Source organism: Pelophylax lessonae (assembly GCF_965119305.1).
Source record: "Pelophylax lessonae genome assembly, chromosome: 3".
Lineage (NCBI taxonomy): Eukaryota > Metazoa > Chordata > Amphibia > Anura > Ranidae > Pelophylax > Pelophylax lessonae.
Window position 1 is genome coordinate 61,794,145 of NC_138770.1, and position 12,662 is coordinate 61,806,806.

General features: G+C 49.4%; 1 protein-coding gene across 1 annotated transcript in view; it reads right to left on the reverse strand.

Moving 5' to 3' along the window:
- The window catches only part of CHRNA2 (cholinergic receptor nicotinic alpha 2 subunit), a 168,586-nt gene that overhangs the window by 16,227 nt on the left and 139,697 nt on the right, over positions 1–12,662 (reverse strand).

Consider the following 12,662-nt stretch of genomic DNA (forward strand, 5'->3'; position numbering starts at 1 on the left):
CATTGATTTAAATAGGAAAATACTGCATTTGGACACTAGATGGGACTAAGTATCATTATAAATTCCTTTGATACTTAGAGCCATCTAGTGGCCAAATGCTGTATTTTTCTTTTTAAATCATCATTCAACTAGCAAAGGAAATAGCCTAATTCCTTTTTGGCCCAATCGCAAAGAACATATGTGCAGGCACTTTTACTGGGCAGATTGCAATCCAAGTTGCACCCATCCAAAGTTGCACTCCAAAGTCAATAGTTGGAGTCGTAAAAGTGTGAAAGGGGCCTAAAGCTGAACTCCAGCTAACACTGTATAAGCATTAAAAAGAAAATTTTTCTTGATGGGGGGGTTAAAGGTATTAATTAAATGAACAAAAGGTGACCATTCTAAGCACCCCTGTCAGTGGTAAATGGTTTATCTCAACCATCTAACTGTCACTTTTGATCGACAGCCTGGCCTATTATAGGAAGCTCAAAAATTATAGACTTACTGGCCAGATCACAAAGTGAAAATAAAGATAAAAAAAGCCTAAAGGAAGAAAACCAATGCAGTCACCACATGTGAGAATTGGTGAGGTGCAATATAATACATTTTAGTTTTTAGGGTTAACTCTTTAGCTGCCACTGACGCAATTCAGATTTCGTCAGGTTTTACACAATACAGTACATAGAGTTCTCCCTTAAGCCTTTGGTTTCATATAGAGCATAGCGGAGTTCTCCCTAAGCCCTATCTGCCTTTGCCGTGTGGGTGTCTGACACACTTTACATTCTATTGAACAATAAGCGTTGGTGACGCGTTCCAGATTTAGAACAATTATCAGACCCGTGGTGGATTTTGACAAAACCGTCTACCTCGGGTCATGATGAATGCTCGTCGGCAGAGGTTCTATTCTTGGCGAAAATTTCTAGGCGACTTATTTTAAGCAGCACGGGACCTGCAGCGGAGTCGGAAGGAACGTAATGAGTTTTTTCCGAGCGTTAACTAATTTGCTTCGAGAGACAAAGATGTGAAAATGTTTCCTAGACCAAAATAAAATCAAAAAATCAATCCCGGGCCGGGCTCTGGAGGACAGATGCTTTGTAGTACGAGTTATTTTCTATTTATAAGACCCCCCTCCCTCCCCACCACCTCCGGTGAGAGAATATTACAATCCCAGATTATTAATACCGACTGTGGAAACATCAATGTGAGGTTGTGGATCAGATTGTGGGTGCTGCTGGATGGAGCGGAGGGATGGAAAGGGAAGATTACAGGAAAGGGGGGGGGGGGGGCATCGTCATTTCAAAGGGTCAGTCCACATAAAAGTGAGATTTTGGTTGAAGAGTTAGAAGAGCCAGCCTCTGGCTTCTTACATCTCCTAGAAACCCAAACGGTGACATCTCCCTGACATACTCTACTTCTGTCCTACTGGAAGATTTGGGTGTTCCCACCCACATTTGTGTGTTTCCAGCTCCCCCCGTTACATTCCCCTATTAAAAAAAAGAAATAAAAAAGCAGCAGGGATGGTGGTAACTCCTTATAATGGGCCCAGCAGGTGTACAGACCCAGGAAAACAACACATGGATGGTGGAAACCCCTCATAATGGGCACAGCAGGTGTACAGACCTGGGAACTCATGACAGGGATGGTGGGAATCCCTCATGGTCAGGGCCAGACTGGGAAATTTCCTGGTAGGCCCGACATGTACACTGCGCCGCCACCGCTCGGGAAAGCCAATACACACTTGGCTATTCTCGGGCAGACAGCCCTGCATCTCCTACACCATGCCTGCATCCTCTGCATCTCCTGCACCACGCCCACAGCCCCTGAATCATGCCCACAGCCCCGGCATCCCCTGCACCATGTCTGCAGCCCCTGCATCTCTTGCACCATGCCCGCAGCTTCTTCCTCTCCTGTACCATGCCCGCAGCCTCTGCATCCCCTGTACCATGTCCACAGCCCCTACATCTCCTGTACCATGTCTGTAGCCCCTGCCCCTGCATCTCCTGTACTGTGTCCGCAGCCTCTGCATCTCTTATACCAAGTTAGCAGCCTCTGCATCTCTTGTACCATGCCTGCAGCCCAGCATCTTCTGCACCATGCCCGCAGCCCTGCATCTTCTGCACCATGCCCTCAGCCCTGCATCTCCTGCACCATGCCCTCAGCCCTGCATCTCCTGCACCATGCCCTCAGTCCTGAATATTCTGCGCCATGCCTGAAGCCCGGCATCTCCTGCATCATGCCCACAGCCTCTGCATCTCCTGCATCATGCCAGCAGCCCCTGCATCTCCTGCATCATGCCCGCAGCCCCTGCATCATGCCCACTGCCCCTGCATCTCCTGTACCATGTCCGCAGCCTCTGCATCTCTTGCCCCACGCACGCAGCTTCTTCCTCTCCTGTACCATGCCCACAGCCTCTGCATCTCCTGTACCATGCCCGCAGCCTCTGCTTCTCCTGTACCATGTCTGCAGCCCCTGCATCTCCTGTACTGTGCCCGCAGCCTCTGCATCTCTTGTAGTATGTCCACAGCCCCTGCATCTCCTGTACCATGTCCGCAGCCCCTGTACCATGCCCGCAGCCCCTGCATTTCCTGTACCATGTCTGCCGCCTCTGCATCTCTTGCACCATACCCGCAGCTACTTCCTCTCCTGTACCATGCCCGCAGCCTCTGCATCTCCTGTACCATGTCTGCAGCCCCTGCATCTCCTGTACCATGTCTGCAGCCCCTGCATCTCCTGTGCCATGCCCGCAGCCCCTGCATCTCCTGCGCCATGCCTGCAGCCCCTGCATCTCCTGCGCCATGCCCGCAGCCCCTGCATCTCCTACGTCATGCCAGCAGCCTCTGCATCTCCTGTACCATGTCCGCAGCCCCTGCATCTATTGTACCATGCCCAGAGCCCCTGCATCTCCTACAATGTCCGCAACCTCTGGCATGTCCTCCTGTACCATGACCGCAGCCTCTGCATCTCCTGTACCATGACCGCAGCCCCTGCATCTCCTGCGCCATGCCGGCAGCCTCTGCATCTCCTGTACCATGCCCACAGCCCCTGCATCTTCTGTACCATGCCCGCAGCCCCTGCATCTCCTGCCATGTCCACAGACTTTGGCATGTCCTCCTATACCATGCCTACAGCCCCTGCATCTCCTGCACCAAGCCCGCAGCCCCTGCATCTCCTGTACCATGTCCGCAGCTCCAGCATCTCCTGTACTGTATCATGCCCGCAGCCCCTGCGCCATGCCCGCAGCCCCTGCATCTCCTGCACCATGCCCGCAGCCTCTGCATCTCCTGTACCTTGTCCGCAGCCTCTGCATCTCCTGTACCTTGTGCACAGCCTCTGCAATTCTTGCACCATGCCCGCAGCTTCTTCCTCTCCTGTACCATGCCCGCAGCCTCTGCATCTCCTGTACCATGTCCAATGCTGCTCTATCTCTTGCACCATGTCTGCAGCCCCTCCATCTCCTGTACCATGCCCGCAGCTCCTGCATCTCCTGTACCATACCATGCCCGCAGCCCCTGCGCCATGCGCGCAGCCCCTGCATCTCCTGCGCCATGCCCGCAGCCTCTGCATCTCCTGTACCATGTCCGCAGCCTCTGCATCTCTTGCTCCATGCCCGCAGCTTTTTCCTCTCCTGTACCATGCCCGCAGCCTCTGCATCTCCTGTACCATGTCCACAGCCCCTGCATCTCTTGTACCATGTCTGCAGCCCCTGCATCTCCTGTACCATGTCCGCAGCCCCTGCATCTTCTATACCATGCCCACACAGCCTATGACCACCTCCTGTACCATGTTGGCACTTTTAACCAGAATTTGCCCATATATATACATATATATATAGATATATACATATATCTCTATATATATATCTCTCTCTATATAGATATATATATATATATATATATATATATGTGTGTATATATATATATATATATATATATATATATGAAGCCCTATATGCTTTCATATCTGTCTTATCTATAATGCATTCTTCAAATGTGCTTTAAAATGCATGGTTTTCCCTTTTATGAACAAGAAAAAAAATGACGTTATGCTGTTAGGCTGGTGTAATACAATAATGCTATGGGGCTGGTAAGTAATTATTTCCAGGGCTGAATTTTATTCCAAGTCTGGCCCTGCTCTTGGTGGGCACAGCAGATTTACAGACCTGGGCACTCAGCAGTCTGCAGAGAGGAGTGCCATGGACATTGTGGAGGCTTTGCATGGCAGTGCCACAACTGTCTCTGAGTCTGCACTAGACAGGACTGTGTTTGAACCCAGGAAAGCAGCTGAGTGGTCAGAGCAGGGGGAGGGGGTGGGTCTTGTCTCTGCTGCTCCAACGACTGCTATGGTTGCTTCAGACTCCTTGTCAGCAGGTGTGGTTGTCTCTAAAGATAATGCTGCAATTGCTGGTGGTGTGTCTGTGAGGAAAACATATGCTGGTGCTGCTGCAGTATCTGGGAGGGGGGAGCAAGCAGGAAAGGAGCATGTAAATGTTTTATCTTATTATTTAAAAGGAGAAATGTTGTGCAGCTTCGATGGGAGGGCGGGGGTATTCCTCCACATAGGAGGGCAGTGGTTGATAAGATTCTGCAGATGGGGTTTAGGCCGGCAGATATCTTCCCCCTGATCAGTCTGGCCGGTTCCTATGAGTAGGATTTGTCCTTTATACATCCGGACTCTTTGGACATATTTTGGGAACATTTTGAGCATGTGTGTAGGGGCCTGCTGGACTGGAAAGGGTTCATCCCCAATCTTGTATCACGCCAGCCACTCATTAAAATGGTGACAATTCTTGTCCGCATTGAGTCCATACAACAAGGGGATTTATCTGTATGGTTGAGGAGATATGGAGACTTCCTGAGCCCCTTAAAGAAAACTGTGGATGATCAGGGAATATGGACAGGGGGAGTTCTGTTCTGTGCAGCTAAAACTAAGAATCATTGAGAATGTCATCCAGCATCTGCCATCCTCAGCTTTCCTGGGGATGGACAGGCTGAACATCTTTTATCCGGGCCAGCCGAAACTCTGTAATAAATGTGGGGATAAAGGGCACTTTGCGTCCTCCTGTCCAGTAATGAAGTGCTCTCTGGGTCAGTGTTTAGGGCATTTGGCAAAGGATTGCAACATTATAAAGTACAATCTGTGTAATGCGGTGGGACATCCTTATAGTCAGTGTCCTGAGGCAATGCACAACCAGCCTGAGCTCAGAAGAGAGTTCTTCTGCCTGGACAGTGTGTCAGTGTCTTCCAAGTCTGTGGTGCCCCAGTCTGTGCGTTTGCCTAGTGTGTCAGGGTCTTCCCAGTCTGTATCTTCTGTGTCTATGTCTTCCAAAATTGCAGAGGCGGCAAAAGGTGCTGAGGCAGGGGCATCATGTTCAGTGCCACTCCCCCCCCTCGACATTGCAAGGCTTCTATTAAGGACCATGGGGTGCAGAGGAGTGGGGAGAATGGTGAGGAGGCTGGCCTGGTGGTAGATAAGGTATGGGAGAGTGGGGGGGGGGGGGTGAAGGGGAGGGTAAGAGTGGGGAAACTGTTACTTCCTGTTTGTCCAAGGATGATGTGGAATGGTTGGAGGAGAAAAGGAGGAAGGGCAAAAGAAGGAAAAAAAGGTGTTCAGTTACCCAAAGTCCTAAGGTTTTGCCTTTGGCAAATAAGTTTGGTGTCCTGTCAGATGATGACGATAAATGGGACTCGTTAAACACAGCGTCTTCTATGGATGATGAGTCCCAGGGTGTACTGAAGTGCACTGGTTCCCCAGGGAGAGAGAGTAGTCCGGCTAAGAAACTGCTTAAAATCAGTGAGTGCTCGTCATATGGCCTTATTTTTGCTCAGCAAATTTGATGCTGACATTTTGTTTTTGCAAGAGACCCATCTGAGTAGTCTGACTGATGTACATCTTGGAAAGAAGGAGTGGAAGCATGGTCCCTCCTTTTGGTCTCTTGCAGCCGAGCCTTACAGCGGGGTTGCGATCCTTTTTTCCGGTATGGTAACGTGCCGTGCCGATGGGTGATTGAGGTAGAGATTGGGAGATGCATGATTTTGGATGTCTCTGTGAGGGGGCAGGACCTGCGCCTGATTAATATCTATGGTCCCCAGACGAAATGGGACAGGTAATGCCTCTTTACAAAGATTAAGCCTTTTCTTTTTACGGCTCAGCAGGTTATCTTTGGAGGGGACTTCAAAACCATTATTAGGCCTAAAGACAGGAGAGGTTTCAGAGATAAGCTGGGCTAGGACAGCCTTTTCCTGAATGCGATGGTTAGGGAAGCAGGCCTGGTAGATGTGCAAATGAAGTGCTGCGCAGACAGCAGGGGGTTCACTTTTTGGTGAGGTAATAGTCAGAGTAGGCTAGATACGTTTTTCTACTTTTTCGGCATCTGTGTGTCAGGTAGTGGAGTTTTCCGATCACTGTATTCTATCTGTGACTCTGAATGCCTCAGGCATGCTACCTAGGGGGAGGGGTATCTAGAGATTGAATTTGGCCCTTCTGGATGACGAGGAAGTAAGACAATCCTTTGAGGAATTTTTTCAGGCGCAGGTAACTATACTAGACTTTTGCAAAAAATCTTGCTGTCCTCATGTAAAAAAAATGGTGTGTTTGTGATTCAAATCAACAGAAAAGTTTAGAGTGACAACAACGCTCCTCCATAGATAGAGTGGAGTGAGTGAGCATTGTCACCCTAAAACAGGAAGTGTGTTATTTGCAGTATCATCAGGTGAAAATAAAATAAAAATAAAGGAAACCGAATGCAGCCGCCATGTCTGCGGAGAGATATAATGCAATATATTACATTTTTTTTTTTTTTTGCTTGGGTTTAGACACTCTCTAAGCAATGATCTGGCAATAACCTTGCCAGTTTAGTTGCTTTTAACCACAAATGTTTCCTTACTTGGTTGCTGGAAAATAAGATATGATTTTTGCTAAAAGCTATTTAGCCAAACCTGTGACATCATGGGTTTTACCTCTTCTTCTCCAATGGCCTTGGTGGACCTTGCTTTTTCTAGTACTGAACAACACATGTACAATGATATGTGAGCATTGTACTGGTACAGAGGTATTCTGAGCCCGAGCTGCCTGATGACACACCACCAGGAGCTGTCTCTTTTACAGCCTGGGCGCAGGAGAAGTTAAGCTTCATGATGCTGGCTGTCATTGACCCTGAACATTGGTGACATCTAGTGATGGAAAGCAATCACTGTAAAGGACAGTTCTAAATTGAAGAGGACAAGTGGCAGTTTTTATTTTTACTTTTTTTTTCTCTAAGGCAGGGATCTTCAAACTATGGTGAGTGGGCCACATCCATCCCATTACATTTTATCCGGCCCACAGCTAGGGTCAGCGGTGTAGCTTCAAAGTTTAAAGACTTAGGATTCTAGCTAGCAGAGGCTGCCTATGGTCCCTGCTTCTCCCTCCAGCCCTAAGGTGGATTCTAATGGGGACACTGATGTAAAGGAGGCTCTGATGTAAGAGGAATTCTGATGGGGAGCTTGATATAAGGGGGCACTGAGGAGGACTCTGATGTAAGGGGGGGCTCTGTTGGGGATTCAGATGTATACAGGAACACTGATTCAGACTCAGATGTAAGGGGGGCTCTGTTAGGGACACTGATGCAGACTCCGATGTAAAGGGGGCTCTGTTAATGTCCCTGATGTAAGGAGAACACTGATGCAGACTCTGATGTAAGGGGGGCTCTGTTGTGGATCCTGATGTAAGGGGAACATTGATGCAGACTCTGATATAAGGGGGGCTCTGTTGGGGATCCAAATGTATAGGGGAACACTGATGCAGACTCAGATGTAAGGGTGGCTTTGTTAGGGACCCTGATGTAAGAGAAGCACTGATGCAGACTCTGATGTAAGGGGGGCTCTGTTGGGGATCCTGATGTAAGGGGAACACTGATGCAGACTCTGATGTAAGGGGGGCTCTGTTGGGAATTCTGATGTAAGGGGAACACTGATGCAGACTCTGATGTAAGGGGGCTCTGTTAGGGATCCAGATGTATACAGGAACACTGATGCCGACTCTGATGTAAGGGGGGCTCTGTTGGAGATCCTGATGTATAGGGGAACACTTATGCAGACTCAGATGTAAGAGGGGCTCTGTTCGGGACACTGATGTAAGGGGAACACTGATTCGGACTGTGATGTAAGGGGGGCTCTGTTAGGGACCCTGATGTAAGGAGAACACTGATGTAGACTCTGATGTAAGGGGGACTCTGTTGGGGATCCTGATGTAAGGGGAACACTCATGCAGACTCGGATGTAAGGGGGGGGGGGGCTCTGTTGGGGATCCTCATATATAGGGGAACACTGATGCAGACTCTGATGTAACGGGGGTTCTGTTGGGGACCCTGATGCAGACTTTGATGTAAGGGGGCTCTGTTTTTCGGATACTGATGTAAGGTGAACACTGATGTGAACTCTGATGTAAGGGGGCTCTCCTGGGGACCCTGATGTAATGAGGCCTCTGATATAAAGGTTCTCTCATGTGAGGGGGATCTGAAAGGAATCCTGGTAAAAGGAGAGCGCCTGATCAAGACATCAGTGACACTCTGATGAGAACTCTGAAGGGGACCCTGATATAAGGGTGGAATAATTCATTTAAAAAAGCTGATTTTTTTTTTTTGGCCTACGAGTATTTGTAAGATATACAATGTGGACCTTGTACTGAAAAGATTGGAGACCTCTGCTGTAAGGTTACCGTCTTTTAGGGAAAAAATACCAGCCTTATGATCTCTTTCTGATAATACCATTGCCAACATGTCCAGGCCGGGTGATAACCCAGGTAGGTGGCGCTGTAGTATCTACTGCGGCAGACTTGGTAAAGTTTGGCAGTCGGCTCACTCCTGACACAATAAATATGTCATTATGAATTATTAGGCTTCCTAAGTGTGTCTCATGCCAGGGTTGAGGGATAATTGCTTTGTTATGCAAAACAGTGGAGCAGAGACGTACTGACAGGCGTCACGGCTGCTCCCTCTGAATTGAGCTCATTAAAGCGCTAAACTCATTTGACATTGGAGAGACGAAAGCAATTCACAAATACAGTTCCAGCACTGTCTGAGTCTGGATCAGGTGTGGCATAAATATATAATATATATATAACTTTTAATTATTTATTAGACAAGTTGTATCAAATGTCTTTGTTAAGGTCTTCCATGTCTCATGAGCCCTTATTGTTTTAGCACTTTTTCTTTTAAATTGACCAGATCTCTTTTATGTATGCGAGTCAATTAAAAGGAAAGTCTTTTCCTTTCCCTTTTTCTTTATTTTCTTCCTCTCTCCCTTCTCTCCTTCCTTCCTCATTTCCTTCTCGCTTACCTTCCTCCTTTCCTTCTCTCCTACCTTCTCCTTCCCTTCTTTTCTACCTTCCTCCTATCCTTCTCTCCTACCTTCCTCCTTCCCTTCTCTCCTACCTCCTATCCTTCTCTCCTACCTTCCTCATTTCCTTCTCGCTTACCTTCCGCCTTCCCTTCTCTCCTACCTTCTCCTTCCCTTCTCTTCTTCCTTCCTCTCTTCCCTTCTCCTCTCCTACCTTCCTCCTTCCCTTCTCTCCTACCTTCCTCCTTCCCTTCTCTCCTACCTTCCTCCTATCCTTCTCTCCTACCTTCCTCCTTCCCTTCTCTCCTATCTTCCTCCTTCCCTTCTCTCCTACCTTCTCCTTCCCTTCTCTCCTACCTCCTATCCTTCTCTCCTACCTTCCTCATTTCCTTCTCGCTTACCTTCCTCCTTCCCTTCTCTTCTACCTTCCTCCTATCCTTCTCTCCTACCTTCCTCCTTCCCTTCTCTCCTACCTTCCTCCTTCCCTTCTCTCCTACCTTCCTCCTATCCTTCTCTCCTACCTTCCTCCTTCCCTTCTCTCCTATCTTCCTCCTTCCCTTCTCTCCTACCTTCCTCCTTCCCTTCTCTCCTACCTTCCTCCTTCCCTTCTCTCCTACCTTCCTCCTATCCTTCTCTCCTACCTTCCTCCTTCCCTTCTCTCCTATCTTCCTCCTATCCTTCTCTCCTACCTTCCTCCTTCCCTTCTCACCTACCTTCCTCCTATCCTTTTCTCCTACCTTCCTCCTTCCCTTCTCTCCTACCTTCCTCCTTCCCTTCTCTTCTACCTTCCTCCTTCCCTTCTCTCCTACCTTCCTCCTTCCCTTCTCTCCCACCTTCCTCCTTCCCTTCTCTCCTATCTTCCTCTTTCCCTTCTCTCCTACCTTCCTCCTATCCTTTTCTCCTACCTTCCTCCTTCCCTTCTCTCCTACCTTTCTCCTATTCTTCTCTCCTACCTTCCTCCTATCCTTCTCTCCTACCTTCCTCCTTCCCTTCTCTCCTACCTTCCTCCTTCCCTTCTCTCCTACCTTCCTCCTTCCCTTCTCTCCTACCTTCCTCCTTCCCTTCTCTCCTACCTTCCTCCTTCCCTTCTCTTCTACCTTCCTCCTATCCTTCTCTCCTACCTTCCTCCTTCCCTTCTCTCCTACCTTCCTCCTTCCCTTCTCTTCTACCTTCCTCCTATCCTTCTCTCCTACCTTCCTCCTTCCCTTCTCTCCTACCTTCCTCCTTCCCTTCTCTCCTACCTTCCTCCTATCCTTCTCTCCTACCTTCCTCCTTCCCTTCTCTCCTACCTTCCTCCTTCCCTTCTCTCCTACCTTCCTCCTTCCCTTCTCTCCTACCTTCCTCCTTCCCTTCTCTCCTATCTTCCTCCTATCCTTCTCTCCTACCTTCCTCCTTCCCTTCTCACCTACCTTCCTCCTATCCTTTTCTCCTACCTTCCTCCTTCCCTTCTCTCCTACCTTCCTCCTTCCCTTCTCTCCTACCTTCCTCCTTCCCTTCTCTCCTACCTTCCTCCTTCCCTTCTCTCCCACCTTCCTCCTTCCCTTCTCTCCTACCTTCCTCCTTCCCTTCTCTCCTACCTTCCTCCTATCCTTCTCTCCTACCTTCCTCCTTCCCTACCTTCCTCCTTCCCTTCTCTCCTACCTTCCTCCTTCCCTTCTCTCCTACCTTCCTCCTTCCCTTCTCTCCCACCTTCCTCCTTCCCTTCTCTCCTACCTTCCTCCTTCCCTTCTCTCCTACCTTCCTCCTATCCTTCTCTCCTACCTTCCTCCTTCCCTACCTTCCTCCTTCCCTTCTCTCCTACCTTCCTCCTTCCCTTCTCTCCTATCTTCCTCCTATCCTTCTCTCCTACCTTCCTCCTTCCCTTCTCTCCTACCTTCCTCCTTCCCTTCTCTCCTATCTTCCTCTTTCCCTTCTCTCCTACCTTCCTCCTATCCTTTTCTCCTACCTTCCTCCTTCCCTTCTCTCCTACCTTTCTCCTATTCTTCTCTCCTACCTTCCTCCTATCCTTCTCTCCTACCTTCCTCCTTCCCTTCTCTCCTACCTTCCTCCTTCCCTTCTCTCCTACCTTCCTCCTTCCCTTCTCTCCTACCTTCCTCCTATCCTTTTCTCCTACCTTCCTCCTTCCCTTCTCTCCTACCTTCCTCCTATCCTTTTCTCCTACCTTCCTTCTTCCCTTCTCTCCCACCTTCCTCCTTTCCTTCTCTCCTACCTTCCTCTTTCTGTTCTCTCCTACCTTCCTTCCTCCTTCCTTTCCTTCCATCCTCCCTTCCTCTCCTCCTTCTCTTCTCTTCCTCATTCCCTTTCTTCCTTGCTTCCTTCCCTTCCTTCCCTTAATTCCTTCCTTACTCCCTTCCTTCCTTTCTTTACAAACTAATTGGATGGTGAGAACCCCTCATAATGGACACAGCAGGTGTTACAGACCCAGGAACTCAGAACAGGGATGGTGAGAACCCCTCATAATGGGTACAGCAGGGGTAAAGACCCAGGGACTCCGCACAAGGATGGTGGGAGCCCCTCATAATGGGCACAGTAGGTGTACAGACCCAGGAACTCAGAACAGGGATGGTGGGAGCCCCTCATAATGGGCACAGCAGGGGTAAAGACCCAGGGACTCCGCACAAGGATGGTGGGAGCCCCTCATAATGGGCACAGTAGGTGTACAGACCCAGGAACTCAGAACAGGGATGGTGGGAGCCCCTCATAATGGGCACAGCAGGGGTAAAGACCCAGGGACTCCGCACAAGGATGGTGGGAGCCCCTCATAATGGGCACAGTAGGGGTAAAGACCCAGGAACTCAGCACAGGGATGGTAGGAGCCCCTCATAATGGGCACAGCAGGTGTTACAGACCCAGGGACTCAGCACAAGGATGGTGGGAGCCCCTCATAATGGGCACAACAGGTGTACAGACCCAGGAACTCAGAACAGGGATGGTGTTAGCCCCTCACAATGGGCACAGCAGGTGTACAGACCCAGGGACTCAGCACAAGGATGGTGGGAACCCCTCACAATGGGCACAGCAGGTGTACAGACCCAGGGACTCAGCACAAGGATGGTGGGAACCCCTCATAATGGGCACAGCAGGTGTACAGACCCAGGAACTCAGCACAGTGATGGTGGAGATTCCTTCTAATGGGCACAGCAGGTGTACAGACCCAGGAACTCAGAACAGGGATGGTGGGAACCCCTCATAATGGGCACAGCAGATGTACAGACCTGGGAACTCAGTACAAGGATGGTGGGAACCCTTCATAATGGGCAAAGCAGGTGTACAGACCCAGGTGCCCTGCACAGGGATGGTGGGAACCCCTCACAATAGGGGGGAAGGGGTAGTAGATATGCAATACTGTAGTGGGCATTGACAATACCC